Below are 19,442 nucleotides of genomic sequence, written 5' to 3'. Positions count from 1 at the left end.
AGCATATGCCTGCGGCCTTGTTGCTTAACCTCTGCTGCAGACTTCTTGGCACATGGATTTACATTATGTAGGTATGGTTTATCCCTGGTTAGGGAAAACTCCTGTGCAAAGATTTGAAGTAGTCGGAGCTATAAACAAGTTAGAGATTGTCACTCCTAATGCGACCTCATTTCTGAAGGTTTTAGCGCTTGAATTAGGGAATTCCTGAAGCAGTTCTTGATTTGAAGGCTCGGCCCCTCTATTAGGGCAAGATCTGAATCATTCTTTAAAGATAACGTTATTGAACAGACCTATATTTTGAGGTTTTTGAGGCATACTTTAGTCCATCATTGGATGCAAGCAATCAAGCCCTACTCCCTCACGTATAAAAATAAGGAGAAAAGGTCACCATAACAATGAACAATCCTGTCAGTAAATTGATGTGGCATTTTGTGATGTTTAAGGAGAAAATTCATTACACAAATCAGTTTGTTGATGGGCCAATACAGGACTGCAATAAAACAATTGTGTATATCTCTAACTGATTGATTCAAGGCACCTTTTGAGCAAAACATTGGCAAAGAAGATCACTAGTGATAAGGTGACAGAACTGAAGTTAGGTGCATCGATGTTGACGGGTTGAAGTGATGAGTACTGAAGGATATGAATACCCAAAACTGCTACGTGTTGTATTGCTAGCCAGATTGTTGGAGCTTGATGACAGAATTGGTTAACAATATATGTTGCCGTTGGTGATTGACAAGATCAATGACCCTACTATAAATACCAGACTATTTGCATGAGTTGTTACTTGGTTCTTTTGACAAGAATTGAAGGACAGTAATAGAGGGACAACAATGGGATTCTCATCATCAGAGGATCGCTGTATTGTTGATGGCAGGGACTATGGGTATGTTGCTGACAGGGCTTTGGTGATAAAAAGGTTTAGGTTTGATATTGTATTGATAGTAGTTGAGCTGCAGGATTGTTGATATAAATGCATGTTCATTGCTAGTGTAATTTGGTATGCTAATGAGCAAGTATAATGCAGTGGATGTATGTATATTGTTATTGAGATGTATTAAGCAGAGATAAAGCTTTATCATGCAAGGAGTGTTGGAGAGTCAGAAGTTGTTGCAGTCTTGGTCAGTGCCCCTTCAAAGTTGGAGACAAGCATATCCTCTGAAATATATCCTTCTCTATTGTTATCTGCATTGTTACCTAGCAAATTATTATGGACCAATATATAACCTCTTGGACGAGCATTACCTTCCAGCTTCTGCTGAGCGCTGTTTCATGTCAAATCCGGTCTTTCAATCCAGCATTATTTGCTGAGTGATAGGAGGCCATTATGGAGAACACGTTTCAGAAACAACAAAAGTTTATTTATCACTAAAGTTGTGACTATAATGCACGCAGTGTACCAGGAATTGGGCTTAACACTGCAGTGAGCATAGTCCGCTTATTCAAGGAGGATGAGATTCTGAACAAGCTTCGTGATTTAGGCAAGGGGAATGCATCATCACCTTCAGAGATGGATACATCAGTATTGAACTGTGTTGAATCAGAACTTCCTGGTGACATGCACACTAAAAGAGAGCACCATTGTTCTCATTGTGGGCACTTGGGGAAGAAAGGAGATCATAGGAGGCTTGGTTGTGAGGCTTGCAAGACCCTTTACAATGAAGAAAGGTGTGTAGAAAAATCTCAAGGATTCAAGTGTGAATGTTCAGGCTGTCTGCAGGAGAAGAAGAGAAAGGAACATAAGAAATCCCTGGACTGGCAAACAAAATTTTTCTAAACTTCGTGCCACTGATGGATTTCCAAATGAAGAAATTGTTGATATATTTCTTGGTCAAGAAACCACAGGCCTTCCTGATCAGCAAAAGTTTGTGAATTTTGTTCTTGGAAAGCCCCTCAAATGGAACTTCTTGAAGACTTCTTAGAACATCATTTGTACTGGCATCGATCATACACACGCCAAAAGAATCCTCCCTCTATGCTCTATGTTACTTCTGAGGGATATGGCGGCAAGTAAGGCAGGGTCGAATGCACAAGAAAAAACTGGACTTTGTATAATAGATACACTCCACATTCCATTGAACGTGTTAAATTCCGTTACTCCCGATCCTTTTATGTGCTGAAATGGAAATATGTAAATTCAGAGTCCAGTGATGATGACTGGTTAGGCTTGAAGGTTAAAACATTCCAGCAGCAGAAGAAAATTAATGCCCTTTTCACTGCACATCAACTAAGGTCAATGCCTTGAGGGATGGCACTATATTCAAACGAAGTGCGATTGATCTTCAAAACAAGGTTTTCGATTGAAGGAGTTTTCATTTAAAAATGGTTTTGTTTCAAAGGTAACGTGGCTTGATTTGCAATGCGCTTGTCAAAAGGCGATCTCCACATTCCAAGTGCTATTTTGGTCTAACAGCAAAAGGGAAAATGTAATGTGGCAGTCGTTGCAATATGTGAGGCATTCGATTCATCTAAGGAAAATATGTGGCAGCATGGAAACGGCCTTCAGCAGAGACACTTGCCGTGACATTTTGGGAGAGAATAAAAGTCAAAAGCCAAATTTAAATACAGATAACTATCCCAGCACAGAAATCGAATTGGTTGGTCTATTTTGGGTCTTCAAACTGCAGTTCAGAAAGTCTAGCTACGCGTCCTACCAATTCATTGGTCATCAGCAAACAAATACAACGCTATTCCTTTTAGAGCAGAGTTTTCCTATTTTTTGATTATTGATGTAACTGCTCCTTATTTTCATCAATCAGTTAACACCTCTCATAGTTTATTTAATGTAAAAACATTTGTAAGGGAGAGTTCTGAGCGCTGGTGGAGGTGTGTGTGTAACAGAGCTTTCTTGTACAGTCCTTGACAGAGTTTTTAATGAAATTACACAGCTCTGGCTTCTGAGATTCCTGTGGTGTGAAAGTTAGCATAAGTTTTTCTTCTGTTTCATATGTAACCTGTTATGTTTCATTTCACTTCATGATCATTTCCAATTGAACAAATGAAGAGTTTAGGTAGAATTCATAATGTTTTATGCTCTGCCTATAAGTTTGTTCATATTCAATGTTTTCCTCTGTTTGACAAGGATTCATCCTCTATGCCCTTGTCAGCTCCTCAGCAGTCTTGCCAGTCCATTTAAATCTCAATTTGATGTTAAATTTCTTGCCTACCTTGCCTCAGGAGATAACCTGTGTTTTTGATTACATTTCTCTGTTCAAGCTGTTACTTTGCCCATGCAGCCCAGAAAAACCCCATCATTTTATTAAAAACCCCCTTTTATCAGTTTACTAGCCTAAAATCAGTGTTCCCTTTTTTGGTTATCTCGCCCATTGAAGATCTTTACCGAGATAGACCGGAGAGAGCCCTCTCCTGCCCCGTAGGGCTAGCTACGAGGCTAAGTGGTTTGATGTTGCCTTGAAGTTTACCTTTCTCAGCCTGAGGTGAAATTTCAAGCGCTAACAGATCCCAGATTTCAGATATCCTCATAAAGTATGAGGCTATTCCATATTCCCTTGAAATCTTCGGCTTGTAGATTTCTTGCCTTAATGAGATGACTTCTCCAACAATGCTTAAGGAATACAACTCTACTAGTTTGTCATATATTTCTTTTGAAGTTTTGAGTTTAGATACATATGGGATGAGGGTATCCTTGATGGATTCTATGAGAATCCTTTGAGCCCTAACTTCCCCTTTCATATACTTGGCAAGAGCTTGAGCATATTCCTTTCTTGGTTTAGTGATATATCCTTTGACATGTTCCATAACCTAATTTTCAATGAGATTCAGATCTGTCCTTTTCTTCCATGCAAGATAGTTTGAAGCCCCAACAAATTTGTTGCTTTCCTTGCAAAAAGACATTTTGACAGATTCAGATGTGGACATAAATATACTTACTTGATATGATTATCTTTCTCCGTGTTGCTTCCTTGATGTTGATGATGATATAGAGAATATAAAACTTCTCTTTGATGAAGATAGTTTTCTTCAATAATGATTCTTGATCTTCATAAGTGGGAGATCCCTTTTGATGTTGAAGTCTTGTTGATGAAGATCAATGATGACTTCTTAATGATGTTTTATTTGTAGATCTTGACTTCAAGATGATATTTTCTTTGATGCCTTCCCTGAGATTTGATCCTTGAGTGTCCCTTGATAAGATGCCCTTCCTTGACTTGGTACTGTTAGCACCAAAATCATGTTGAGAAATCTAGGGCATAACAATTAAGTGATTTCTCTTCTATTAGTAACTTCTTGTGAGTGCTTTTTACTTATTTATATTAGGATCTTATTTTACTTAGGTTATTAGTGTTCTTCTTCATCAAACAACTACCAACACATAAATCATAAAGAGACAAGAGACACAAAATATAGGCTATCAACCAGGGCCAAATCCTCTCCCACTTGAGAGGAAAACCCTGTTAGAAAATTATATTTTACATAGGAATGGAACACATAAAATATTGCAGAAATATAAACACAGAAAACACATAAAACAAGAGAGACACAGATATACGTGGTTCACCCAGTTTGGGTCTGTCCACGGAGAAACAACCAGTCCTTCCTTTTATATTATCCAACAAACTGAAGAGATACAACCTACAGCAGATCCACTGTAATTCCCTCTTCGCTCTCAATCTCCTCTCTCTTCCTCACTCAGAATATAGATCTACATAGACACAATACAATTCCCTCATATATAGCAAGGGGTTGCCTTCTAGGGCAAAAAACCCTAAATTAAACATAACTTCTATTGTCAGATCTTCGCCTAATGAACGACCTAGATTGACTATGAAATTACAGCATTTTACAAGGCAATTTTACATCTATTTTTAGCTTCGGGGGCGCTGCCCCCCATCCCCTCGCCAAGGGGGGGGGGGGGGGGGGCTCCCAAAGGTCGCAGCCGCCCCCCCTGGACCTCCCTTGTAGTGAATATTTTACGGGTAGTGTTCCCGCCCCATTATGAACTGGGGTCCAATGCGGTGATACCTTTGAACACAGAAGATAATCAGGCTCCACACCCAACAAACCCAAACACATTATTCTTCTTATAGAGTCTTCAATTGACGAATACCAAGACCAAGACCCTTGACCTATTTACCACTCCAAGACCAAGACACAAAGCCATTTTCCTCTTCCTTGAGTCAAAGATAGTCAAACCCTTTGCTTCTTCTTCTTCTTGGCTTTCCTTCAGAATTTTGACCCCTTGATTTTGGTCTGAAACTTTTGGTTCCAAATCAGAAACCCTAGTTTGTATAGATTATCGACTTTGAACCTTAACTCTTTGTAGAAGGAAACTCCTTCATTTTAATTCATCTTCTCTTTGACTTGTTCTTCACCCAACTTGGTTACATTTAGATGACTGTAACCTTCCCAGCCTCCTTGTTGCAATAGACAGGTCTGCAACTTCGCACGTGTGGAGATTACTTAGCCTAGAACAATTCCAAAATAGTGTTGAAACACTTCTCTCTTTCTTCCTCTCTCCTTGCTAGTTATAGGGCTTCTTCTTTATTACCTTCACACTACTTAACTTCAGACTTTCTTCACTGAAAATATGTACTCTGAAATGAGGTCGAGTAACTTATTTACATTTGTTTTCCATCATAATAAGCCGACTTGTCATCAAACTAGGCCAATGTGTCATTTGGAGAGATGTTATTATTCCTTTTGAAGCCGACTTGAAGGGAGATGCTTGTGCTTGTCTTGGAGGGCTATTTATACTTATCTAAAAACTCATACAAAATGTAACAAGCATCACAATAATAATTTTATTTTTCTTCTTTTCATCAATTATATAAAATCACAATTACACATATCATTATGAAGACCGAACCTAGTTACACTTTTCAACACTCACACCTTCTTCTAGATACTATAGATTGCAAAACAAACTTTTGCTTGGTTCCTTTTCTTCTAGTCATAAGATAGGCTCTTCTTCTAATACTTCGGACTTCATATCCTCTTCTTAATTGTAGATCGAGTGTCTTATTTGTCTCCTTCAATAGGTCGATTGTACTTGTGTATATAGTAGTTCGAATTTCCATTATGAGGCCAACTTGTCAACTATTTTTAGGTCGACTTGGTGGAGGAGAATATACATAAAAATGATTTTTCTTTCTTGACACAATGATCCCAAGAAGAGTCTAGAATGTAATGATAATGATAGTGACTCAAGCCATAATCCTAGAAGCCTACAATGGAGGCTTGAGCTACAATAAGCATGAAACCCATGCCAAAAATAATAAATTGTCCCTTTTTTCTTTTGACAATTACATTATGACTCAAATAAAATTATGAAGATTAACACTAGCTACATTCTTCAACAATAACCATAATCACAAAATCCAAGAGCATGGATAGTTAATGATACTTTTCCTATAGAACATCGAAAGAACAATTTGATGCCCCAAATATCTATAAATGTTCTAATCTTATCCTTGTTTCAAAAACAAGAATACGGACAAAGAAATAGTTCAATGACATAAACTCATTGAAAGTAGTCATACATGAAGCGAGGACAATGTATATAATTGAATGGTTTGTTGAAACTTTATTAACTCCAATTATTAACAATGTCATAAAACTCTAGTACATATAGCCCTGTTTTGGTTCATGTTCATACATATATACGAACTTTGAGTTGAACATTTGAAGTGATTCAACTTCCCATGTCTCTTCCTGTTACTCGACTATTCAACCCTTTTGCACTCCTTTTATCTTCCACATATAGTCTTTCCATTTATTAAATAGATTTATAAACTCAAAACAATTTGGAACTTTATGGTTTTCTATAAAGTGTGCAAATTAATCATGAATCATGTTGAATATTTTTCAAAGATATATTAATATTAGAAATATGTTACTCTATCTCTTGTGAGGGTTTCAATATGTTTCCTAATTATAAGGTTGTCTATGGTTGATATATGTTCTAGGGAATATTTTTCTTCTTTTTATGAGTTACCCAATAGGGAGATCAAATTTAAATAAAGCATGAATATTTTTTCTATGTTGAAAGTTGGTAACTTGCATTTCTTGATTAATTCTAGTGAATTAGTGAAGACTTTCATTGAATAGTTTTCCAATATCCTCTATTTCGTTTTTAGCATTTCTTTTTAAGTGGTGAATGCTAGTGCCCATTTAATCAATCTTCTTAGCTTGTAATATGGGCAAACTTTTGGAGTGTTTGTGAATTCTTATTGTAACAAGTATACATTGTCCAATCCTTGCTACCTCTTCACATTGTAGAGCCACTCTTCAATTAGTGAGTGCTAATGTTGATGCTTTATATAAGATCTCCATTTCAAAAAGAGTCTTCAACATATTTTTCTCTATTAAGTAATACTCTTTGAAGTTTCCAAGTATATTTAATGAATTCATTAATATTTTATTCAGATGCTTTGTAATCCTGATTTTTTTTCTCACGTGGTTGTCTCTTCCTTTGCTTTTAACTCTCTTAGTTTATTTAATATTGTTGTGGCCACAACCACCACCCTATTAAAACCTGCCTTGGTAGCAATTTTGAATGGGTCCCCTAAAAGTCGATCTTTCACCTCTCCGAATAATCTGTTTTATCCCAGAGACTTTAACTCTTTGCCGAGTCGAATCTTCATGGTTAAGCCCCCCTTAATAAATCCCTGCTGCATGGTTCATTCATGACCCAGCCTAGCCCTTCATTCATTTCCTTCATCGGGACTTTTTCAACCCTCAAAAACCTTCTATCGCACCTTTATTTCCATTATAACTCTTTACAATGGAAATGCTTCGCAAACATGCATAACTCACCCTTTTCGCCTATCGCAATCAACACTAAGGCATAATGTTCACCACTATACTCCGGACCCGACGACATTATTAACCATAATATATATATATATATATATATATATATTGGGTCTGGAGCCCTATCGCATACCACAATCGGCGGGAGTCAAAGTCGAGCCATAAGGCCGATGCGATATAGCGGACCCGACAGGACTATCAAGTATAATACATACATTATCGGGTCCGCTTCCCCAATCGCATGTCGCAATCGGCAGAACCCAAGGGTTATATATAAGGTGCATTGTGATATACCAGACCCGCCGACAACTATGAATTCGGGTATATAATATTTCAAGTCCAGCCTTATGGTCGGATGCGGGTTTTCTTGTGTATTCCCATGTTTTCGATAAAGTGTTGTGGTTCGGTATTTAAAAGGAAAAGCCCATAAGGTGGACCCGCTGGGATTATTAAGCACAACATATGCATATATCGGGTCCGCTTCCCCAATCGCATATCGCAATCGGGCTTCGATGACACCCAAGGTCCATTCACTCGCCATTGAAGCATTGCGATGCGATATGGCGGACCTGACGATAACTATAGGCCTAGGTGTATATCATTTGAAGTCTGGCCTTATGGTCAGCTGCAGGTTTTCCCGTGTTTTCCTGTGTATTTCGCCAAAATGGTGTGGTTCGGGTTTTCGAAGGAAAATCCCATAAAGTGAGTAGGTCTGCCCTTGAAGCGTTGTTAAGACAATCCTTGAGTAAAATGAATATTAGGGGCAACAAGAATACGTGTCACAGCAAGGCCCAATGGTTTGATAATTATAGTTGCTCTGCGTGCAAGATTAAATAGAAACTGTGGCTGAATGCAAGGTTTGTTTATGATCATGTTGTGCTGTTTCATAATCATAAAACTAATGTTAATTATCTCTGTAGGTGAGGAGTAAAAGAAATGCATGAGCAGATCTGGAGAGTCCATATATGCAGATGTGTTCTGTTTAAAGATGCAACCTTAGGCATTCTCGGTCGGGTTTCCACGCGTTGCCTGTATTCCGAAAGCGAAATTGTCCCAGGTTTCATCATGAAGAGATGACACATAGTCATCCTCTTCTAATCAACATCTATTCATTTCCCCAGGAAAGGAAGCGCTCCAGCAGATATGCCTTCTATGTGTCAGTAGTGACACCGATTGTTCTACGTCTGTGTATTCTGATATGTATATTGAAAAGAATAGGGGGAAGGCGAAAGGTTAGGGGAAGACTGAGAGTCATTTCCAGCTGCATAAGTATTACCTCCAGATAGGAGAGGAGGACTTTTTTGGGCAGGATAGCTTTTGATTTATTGTGAATAAAGCAGACTGTTTGGGTCTAAAAGGAGCCTTTTGTTTCAGATCTATTCTCTTCCTCTTTTATATGTTTGGAATCAGGGTGTGTTATGAAACCAGCTCAAGAAAAGATAGAAAAGATAGATCAATGCCTTAGAATTCAGCCTCTTCGAGGGGGCAACCTCCTTTACATTACATAAATGAACAATTCTTGGATGATACAAATGACAAAACCTCCTTTCTATATATAGGAGTCTAAGGAGTCACAATATAATCTAGTCGACCTAACAATAATAATATAAAGCCACAAAAATAACAATAGAGGGATTCTATGGGGCACATAAATAACAATATGGGGGTAATAGGGGCACAACAATATAAATAAGGGGTATAACTACAATAGTAATGGGGTAATCACTAGTATTATAGGGACCCAACATGCCCCTCTCCTTCAAAAAGTGTTGTCCTCAACGCTTGAGCAGTTCTGGATACTTCTGCATAAAATTCTCATCCTCCCATGTGGAATCTTCAGCAGATAAGTTCTTCCACTTGATAAGATACTCTGAAATTGATCGATTTCGTAGCTGTCGAGTTCTTGTTTCTATGACTGCTTCCGGTTCCAATATAATTTTTCCTTCCTCGTCAAGTTCTGGCAATATTGTTTGAACTGGGAGCTTGTCGCCTATAACCTTCTTTAAACATGAAACATGGAAAACTGGGTGCAATCGAGAAGCTGCAGGAAGCTCCAATTTGTATGCCATAGTACCAATCTTTTCCAACACCTTGTACGGACCATAATACTTTGGTGATAATTTATTATCCTTCTTAGCTTGCTTTAGGGACATTTGCTTATATGGTTGTAGCCGTAGGAATACCCAATCACCTACATCAAAACTTCTTTCACTGCGATGTTGATCTGCCTGTTGTTTCATTCTATTTTGTGCCAACACGAGGTTATCCTTTAAGAGTTGGAGGACTTGTTGTTGATGTTCGATGTGATGTTCCACTGCCTGAACCTTAGAATTTTCTCTTAAATATGATGTGATTGATGGTGGTTGATACCCATAAAGTGCCATAAATGGGGTCATTTTTGTTGCTGTATGGAAGGAAGTGTTATACCACCATTCAGCCAGAGGCAACCATTTGACCCATTGTGTCTGTTTATCAGATACAAAGCAACGAAGATATCCTTCCAAACATTTGTTTACTATCTCAGTTTGCCCATCAGATTGAGGATGATAAGATGAGCTATGAGCTAACTGAGTACCAAGACAAGAAAATAATTCTGTCCAAAAATTTCCAGTGAAAATGGGATCTCTGTCACTTACAATAATCTTTGGGTTTCCATGTAGCTTTTGAACTGTTTCCATAAATGCAGTAGAAACTGTACTGGCTTTAAATGGATGTGATAATGCACAAAAGTGTGCATACTTGGTAAGTCTGTCAACTACCACCATGATGACACTCTTTCCCTCAGACTTGGGTAAACCTGTGATAAAATCCAATGAAACCTCCTCCCAACGTTGGCTTGGAATGGATAAATGTTGTAATAGACCACAAACTTTTGAATATCTGATTTAAGGCCATCCCAAAAAAATTCCTTCTTAACCCTGTGGTAAGTTTTTAAAAATCCTGAGTGCCCTCCTAAGGGAGAAGTGTGCAATTCCATAAGAATCTTTTGTTTTAGCTGGGAATTCTTACAGAGGTATAAGCGATCTTTGTACCATAACGAATCATTTTGCCAGCTAAATGTATCAGAAGTACTGGAATCTTGTTGTAGCTTTCGAATAAGTGCCCACACTTCTTCGTCATTCTTCCATTCCTCCTTTGCTTTGTTTATCCAATCTGGTTGGATAATAGAAATGGCACACAAAAATGCTTCCATATCCTCATCCTTTCTTGAGAGTGCATCTGCCACCACATTTTGCTTCCCTTTTTTGTAGATGATTTCAAAGTCATAACCCAACATCTTTGTGACCCACTTTTTTTGCTCTTCAGAGGATAATCTTTGTTCTAAAAAGTATTTAAGGCTATCATGATCCGTTTTTACCTTGAAGTGTCTTCCCATTAGGTAGGGTCGCCATTTCTTAAGTGCATGGAGTATTGCCAACATTTCCTTCTCATAAATAGCTTTGCTTAAAAACTTTCCCTTGATTGGACGACTTTCAAAAGCAATGGGTCTTTCATCTTGCATTAGAACAACACCAATTCCATTTCCTGAAGCATCACATTCCACAATAAAGGTTTTTGTGAAGTCGGTGTAGCTAAGACCGGTGCTTGGCACATTGCCTCTTTAAGATGTTTAAAGGCCTTTGTTGCTTCCAGAGTCCATGAAAATGAATCTTTCTTCAATAATGTTGTTAGAGGTGCTGCTATTCTCCCATAATTCTTAACGAACTTGCGATAATACCCTGTCAACCCAAGAAATCCTCGCAGATGCTTTATGGATGTGGGGATTTTCCATTCCTTAATGGCTTTAATTTTGCTAGGGTCTACCTTAACTCCTTCATGAGATACAATATGACCCAAATATTCCACCTCCTGGACTCCAAAGAAACATTTGGATCTTTTTGCATATAATTGTTTCTCCTCCAATAGTTGTAGCACCTTGTCAACATGTTCAACATGATCCTTCCAAGACTTGCTGTAGATTAGTATATCATCAAAAAATACTAACACAAATTTTCTAAGGAATGGTTTGAAAATTGAATTCATCAAACCTTGAAATGTTGAAGGTGCATTGGTAAGGCCAAAAGGCATGACCAAAAATTCATAATGACCCTCATGAGTTCTAAATGCCGTTTTCGGAATGTCTTCAATCTTCATTCTGATTTGATGATATCCCGAACGAAGATCCAACTTGGTGAAGTAAATTGATCCATGCAATTCATCCAGTAATTCATCAATGACAGGAATGGGGAACTTATCTTTAATAGTGAGCTTGTTGAGCTCCCTATAATCTGGACACATGCGCCATGATCCATCCTTCTTGTGCACCAATACTACTGGAGCTGAGAAAGAACTTTGACTCGGTTGAATTATACCAGCCTCTAGCATTTCTGCAACCATACGTTCAATTTCACTTTTTTGGACATATGGATATCTGTACGGCCTGATGTTTGGAGGAACACTTCCTGGAATCAGATGAATAGCATGATCATGATCACGCATAGGTGGGAGACCTTTGGGAGTCTCAAATACCTTGGAATGATTGTCCAGGACTTTTTGGAGATCTGGAGAAATAGATGATTCCAATGTGGAAACATCTAGCGAACATAATTGTGCAATTACACCTCTTTGCTCCTTTTTTAGAAGCTTTGTCATGCCATTAGAGCTGATTATCTTTCCTGGTTTCCCTGCAATACCCCTTAATTCAACTTCCTTTCCTTCCACAGAAAATTTCATGAAAAGTTCTTGAAAATTAAAAGCTATTGTACCCAAGGATTGTAGCCATTGGACTCCTAGTACAACATCAACACCTCCCATTGGAATGGAAAGCATTGGGCTAGTCAATACATATTCTCCCATGGATAGCTTGATATTATGGCACTTTCCAGAACAATTTATTGTTCCTCCATTTGCAATCATCACTTGACACTCTGGTGCTGGATATAGGAAGCAATTCAATTCTTTTGCTACCCTACAATGAATAAAATTGTGGGTGCTTCCTGAATCAATCAACACTATTACCTTTTTCTTCTTGATTTGTCCTTCTATCTTGATGGTTTGAGGAGTGGTAATTCCCGCCAATGCATTACAAGATATGGTCGGATTTATTTGTTCTTCATCTAGGCTTTGTTCCTGGAATATATCCTCTTCTTTTGACCTTTCTTGCTCCTTTTCTTCTTCCTCTTCACAATCTATGTAGAATAATTTCTTCTCAGCACACTTATGACCTTTTGTGTATTTGCTATCACAATTGTAACAAAGCCCTTTTGCTCTTTTTTCTTCCAATTGTTGTGGTGTCAACCTTGTAGGTTGTGGAAGACTATGGGCAACAACACTTCCATCTTTATAGTTGTGAATGGTATGCTTCCTAGTTGCCATAATTTTGCTTTCCATTTTTCTTGCTAACCTGAATGCCTTCTCTAATGAATCAGGTTCCCAAAGGCGCACATCATGTTGGATATTATCCTTTAAAGACCCTATGAACACATCAATCCTATGCTCCTCTGGAATATCTTTTACCCTTATGTTCAATTTTTGGAACTCCTCAATGTGCTCCATTATTGAACCCTTTTGTTTGAGACTTATCAATTGGCTAAAAAAAGTGTTGCTTTTTGTATCCTCATAATGTGCTATCAATTCTTCCGTAAAAATTGCCCAAGTGATAAATTGTTTACGAGAACAAAGCCATTGATACCATACAAACTGATTTGGTTCCAAATATAAAGTTGCCATACGTACCTTTTGTGTGTTTTGCACATTATTGAGATCGAAGAATTGCTCCATCTGTAATATCCATGTGGCGGGATCCTTGCCATCAAACTTCCTCATATCGATTTTTGGAACATGGTGAGTCTTCGATCCAACATTAGAGTCTATGGAATCATGATTAACATTTCTTTTGTTCTCATCATGAGTTTCCTTTAGTACTCTTTCACCCTTAGTGACCATTTCTTGTAGCAACTTATTCATATTTATCTTCAATTCTTCCATCTTATCATCCATGCCATCAATTTTAGCGTCCATGCCATTCACCTTAGCTTCCATGCCATCCATCTTAGCTTCTACGCCTTTCTTTAAACAGTCCATCTTAGCTTCTACACCTTTCTTTAAACCATCCATCTTAGCTTCTACATCTTTCTTTAAACCATCCATCTTAGATTCTGTTCCTTTTTGTGCAAGGGACAGTTGTTGCACTTGGTCTTGTAATTTTGATATATCATGTTGCATTTCTTCCTCTTCTTCATGAGTCATGCTAGAGCTTTCAGGTTCCTTACTAGGTGTTTGCATTTTCTTTCCTCGGGGCATCAATTACTGATAATAATGCTCTACTATGCCCTTTGAATTCCTTCAAAATAAATTTTCAAACCAAGCTTAAGCAAAATTTAAAAAAATCTACACACCTTTTTTCACTTTGTAGGAGCTTGATATTGCCTTTGATGTATCTCTGTACTTTCCAATCATCTAGTTCTGAAATTGTGACCTGTAGTAGCTCTCTGTGTCCTCTTTCCAATGCCACTAGTCTGATCCAAATTGGATTCTCCAAGAAAGAGTTATGCACAATCTCCCAAGATGACCTGATTATAGACCTTTCCAGAAGAGTGAACTTGTATGGAGTGCCACGTGTATAATTTTCGACCTTTGGTTCTGAAAAATATATACAAGAAACTACAGTCCGTCCTCTTTCTGTACCTTCTTACAAAATTTCAATCCGATCCCCAGAGAGAAAGTTATGACGATTTTCCCTAGGTCACCTGTTTTGAATGTAATTCAGGAGTCTGAAAAAAGACCAACTTCCTCAGAGCATATCTCCGCAAATATCGCGCGAAAAGATCTGAAATTTGGACCAAAGGTTCAGCGCGATTTCTTCTCAAATGGGTTTTTTTTTGCGACTTCTGAAATGTCACAGAAAAAAAGTTATAGCGAAAATGCGACGATGACCTGTTTGGAGCAACGAAACCCTAGAATCCAAAGCTCTGATACCAAATGTTATGAAACCAGCTCAAGAAAAGATAGAAAAGATAGATCAATGCCTTAGAATTCAGCCTCTTCGAGGGGGCAACCTCCTTTACATTACATAAATGAACAATTCTTGGATGATACAAATGACAAAACCTCCTTTCTATATATAGGAGTCTAAGGAGTCACAATATAATCTAGTCGACCTAACAATAATAATATAAAGCCACAAAAATAACAATAGAGGGATTCTATGGGGCACATAAATAACAATATGGGGGTAATAGGGGCACAACAATATAAATAAGGGGTATAACTACAATAGTAATGGGGTAATCACTAGTATTATAGGGACCCAACAGGGTGTTGTTGCTGGCATAAAGATAAATGTGTTTTTCTTTGTGCATATTGATAATATACAGTTCATGGTTATTCCTGGTTATTCGAATATAATTCAATGGCATGCTTAACTCATGAAAGGTTGTTGATTCGAAACTTTGTTAAACATCAGTTGCAAGTGTTATTTGTATGGAAAGGAATGTGTATTCCTGTATAAGTAATTGGATTGCAATTAGGATTTAATACAACCTTGTTCTTATGTGAACCAGTAATTGATTCATTTGAACTTGGAATCTATATATGATGTTTAACCTCTTTTTGTTATGCTCCTGCAGGATAGATTAGGATAGTTAGGACTAGACTAGAGTAGTTAGAAGTAGTGTAGATAGGATTTGATACATATAGGTTAGCTATTTCTTTTGTTGATTTAAATTGAAGTCTTCCTCCAGGAAGCAATCTCTCAACACCTTTAACAGTTTACGGGATCCTTTAAAACCTGTTGGAGCTAGCCATCCCAAACGAAAGCAGATCTAATTGGGGTCTGTGATCGGGTTAGTTCCCCTTGTTGGTATAGCGAAAATTCACCATGTCAACAAATATGTGGGATTCATTTGGTTGAGATGTTGCTACCTCAAAGGGTAGACAAAACATCCATTTTTCCCACATTTATTATCATGGTCTTAGTGGTCTTGATTACACTCTTGCCCATACTAGTTTTTCTCTTTTTATGTGAAGTCTTTAATCACTTCCTTCTTGTTATTAAATGTGAACATTGCTAAAAATACCATTATATTGTTATCTGTTGATGTTTGTAGCTTAGGTAGGTAATTTTTCATAGGTCTTATGTCTAGGCATGTAGAAGTCACCCATAGTCTCCTTAGGTACTTGATCTAGTGTGAGCAAGTTGCTAATGTAAGTTAGCTTAAGTCTAACTTAGGAAAAAACACATATTATTATTTTGGCTTATTGATTTGAAGAAAATTAGGAAAAGTAAAGTAAATTAATTTAGTGAATATGTTTTAATCTCAACCATTGATCTCAAGTGAGACAAGATTTAATATTAGTCGTCAATCACTTTGGAGATTAGGGTTAGAGATTTGGCTCAATGTAAAGTTATAAAAGAAAGGCTAAGGAGAAGGGAAATGCACACTACAACAACACAAGATTGAGACAAATATCTTAGTGACAAATGTGTTGGGCATGAGGGAATTCAAGTAGGATGGAAATTTAGATGTGCAAAGCAGATCAAGCAGCAATCTAGGGTAGGTTTTCTAAATCAGATCTAGGCTTATTTTGTATTCAATATTTTCGTAGTTAGGCCATTATGCCAAGATGGGAGCCCAAATAAGTTTGGATTATTAATGAAAAACATTTTTGGGAAGAATATATATCATTCCATGAGATTGGTTATTTTATTTTTGTTTTTCTGAATGTTAAGAACCTAACTATGTAAGATATTTGGTTGATATCACTTTTTCTAGGTTAATAATTTACTAGTGCTAGGTTTAACATAATATAACATGGTACATAACTTGATCTATAAAAATTAATCTTGGAATTACAAGAACTAGGTTTGCATAAAATAGTCGGGATAGGTTTGGTCGTGATCATGCAAAGGAAAAAAAATTAGGGCTGAAGAAATTGAGCAACACGAGTTTGAATTTTTTTTGTGGCCATACAAGCAAAGGGACCAATTTTTTGAGATATTAAAAAAAAGAGTGGGGGGCAAGGTGACTGACATGCCTGAAAATGCACCCAACGACCACAACAACTTGTTGTTGCTAGTGCAATGGCCCACAGAGGAGACCAACATGGTTGAGGGAGGAAGTTGCCACAAATATTTTTAGGACAGTCGAGAAGGTAGTTTTCATAGATATTGATGGGACAATCGAGACAGGTAGTTGATGCTAGCATGAAGTGAAAGCCGAAATCAAGGGTCAACAACAGACTCTGTGAAAAGTTGTTAAACTCAACTGCAAATGAAATAGAGTGCAGGGCACAGTGCAGGTCAAACAATAGAATATAGTTAGGCTCGATGAGATAGCAATCGAGGCATGATAGTCACAATGATTGGCAAAAATTTTGGAGCTAGTGTGCGAGATATTGTGGGGTAGATAAGGTTTCCACAAAAGGGCATGGGTGGCAGCCAAAGGCAGGTTGAGGATGCCAGTTAAGTGATCCAAAATCTTTTTCTTATAGATGTGTTAAAGAATTACATGCATAAATTATAGCTTAACATAGAAAACTTAATGTGCACATGAGAGAAGAGGAGAAACACATAAAGCATGAAAGAAGACAACAAGACTTGATAACGGAGTTCGTCCGACTTGGACTACGTCTCCGGGCCCTGCTCGATCAATGGGGAGGCCTTCATTCATTAAGTGGCATGAGAAAGAAGAGTACAAGCATCAGTTACAAAAAAGAGTTTTATACCTCCATACTGAAAAATGGCCAAAAAATGCAGAACTATGATGGAGAAATGGATAGCGCCATTACGTTCGTGGCGTCGAGAAGTGCTGAAACCATATAAAATTTGTCAAATTCTGACAAAGTGAAAATTCGGCCCTCCTGCAAAATTCTGCCTCGAACTACATGCACTGCCTCCTCTGCCTGGGCGCATTGACAAACTGCGTTTAAGTATAAACTGGGTGGCGTATTTCTCAATGAAGCTGTTATGGTGATGTTAGTGCCTACATTTACCTCAGGCTGAAAAGGTAGGATCCAGGGCCAACATCAAACCACACTCAGCCTCGTAGCTAGCCCAACGAGGATAGGGGAGGGCTCTCTCCGGGTCAATCTCAGCAAAAGATAATCAATGGGGCTTGAGATGACTAAAATAAAATTAATTTTAGGCTAGGTATGAAGTACAAGGATTTGATTTGATTTTTTGGGGGTTTTGTTGGAATCAAGGGAAAAACAAATTTTGGGGTGTGGGGATTGAGGCTCAGTTCTGCAGAGATCTCGATGGGGCAAGGTAGGCGATCGTTTTGGCACTTAAATTTTAGTGAGATTGAGGGAAAAGACAGGTGAGGTGTTGAAGAGGGCAAGAGAAATCAAGTATCCTCCCCAAACAGCTGAAAACATCAAATAACTAAAGCAAACTTCAAGTAGAGCATTGCACCTTCAATGAATTCTAATTGCACTCTTGTTTGTTTAGTTCAGAAGAAATAAGATAGATAATGCAATCACATAAAAAAATTCACAATCACAAAGATAAGCACTATACCAAGACAAATTACCACATGAATCCCAAAGAGTGCTGCAAATCCTGGTCTCAATTCCTTAGCCAAAATACTGAAAATGAATGTACAATGAAGCTCAAAGCTTTCTCAAGAGTCCAACCATGCTAATGACTGAAAAACAACATAATATAGACAAACATAGCTCCTCCTTTCCTCTAGGGGTCGAGCTCATGAGTCTAGGAGCTGATCCAACTGATTCTAAACTGAGAACTAGAAACTAGGCAAGATAACAACATGCCTCTAAAAACAAGGGAACTGATTCATTCAATTTCAAACAACCTCTAAACTGATGAATCTACCTCTACAAGTGAAAATAAAACATATTTACATCATAATCCATCAATGCATCAAATTAAATCATAATTTTTCCATTAGGAAAGTGAAAAAGTCAAACTACGCGACGCTGGGCGAAAAACAGAGCAAAACTTGGTCAAACTGGTAATTTTTCCTTTATGCGCCGCCCCTGATTCTCTATGCGTAGCACCTGTTTGGACCCACTTTTGGAGGCCTTCCCGGTGTCAAAATGAGCTACAGGTGTGCTTGCTGGAAAGGTCTACCTGTCTACTTTCCAACCCAAGTGAAATTTTTCAATTTGGCCCCCATTTGGGCCCCCAAAAGTCCATTCTCCCAACACTGCTTCCTGTGTGTCAAAATAGGGGCAGTGAGGTCATTTTTTGAGTGTTTTTTGACCTTTTGAGGGCTCAAAACCTGCCCAAATTTCTTGGCCATAGGTAGGAAAGCATAAATTTTCATGAAAAATCTAGAAATGCAAAGTTTTGTGATTTGGAGCCCTCTAGCAAAAGCGAGCGCCACATGGCGCGACATATAGGGAGGAAAACTCTATTTTTTGTGCCAAAAATTTACAAAAATGCAAAAATTGCTCCAAATTTCTTGAAATTTGGGCCGAGTCTTCTCTATCAAGTGTTGTGATGGGCCAAAGAAGCCTCAGCCAAGATTTGAAGTCCTTCATCCTCTTTTTGCCTCTTTGATGCTCTCTTTAGCTTTGCTTTCAGATTCCTGATTCTTGCTTGGCACACCAAGTTTCGGGACAAGTAATGATATGACAAGTTTCTAAGAATATTCTTCTCATTTATTGCCTTCTCCAGCTTCCTCTCCAAGTGGATATTGACTCTTTCAAGCCATGACTCCCTA

General features: G+C 38.0%; 1 pseudogene; it reads left to right on the top strand.

Moving 5' to 3' along the window:
* Positions 1-836: 836 nt before the first annotated feature.
* Positions 837-19,442, top strand: part of LOC149186604 (sulfhydryl oxidase 1-like) — a 34,518-nt pseudogene continuing 15,912 nt past the window's right edge.

This window comes from Pinus tabuliformis, chromosome 3_1 (assembly GCF_031772625.1).
Source record: "Pinus tabuliformis cultivar Carrire ecotype Pingquan chromosome 3_1, CPIR1, whole genome shotgun sequence".
NCBI lineage: Eukaryota > Viridiplantae > Streptophyta > Pinopsida > Pinales > Pinaceae > Pinus > Pinus tabuliformis.
Note: the sequence above shows the minus strand (reverse complement) of the source record. Positions and strands in the feature narration are given on the sequence as shown.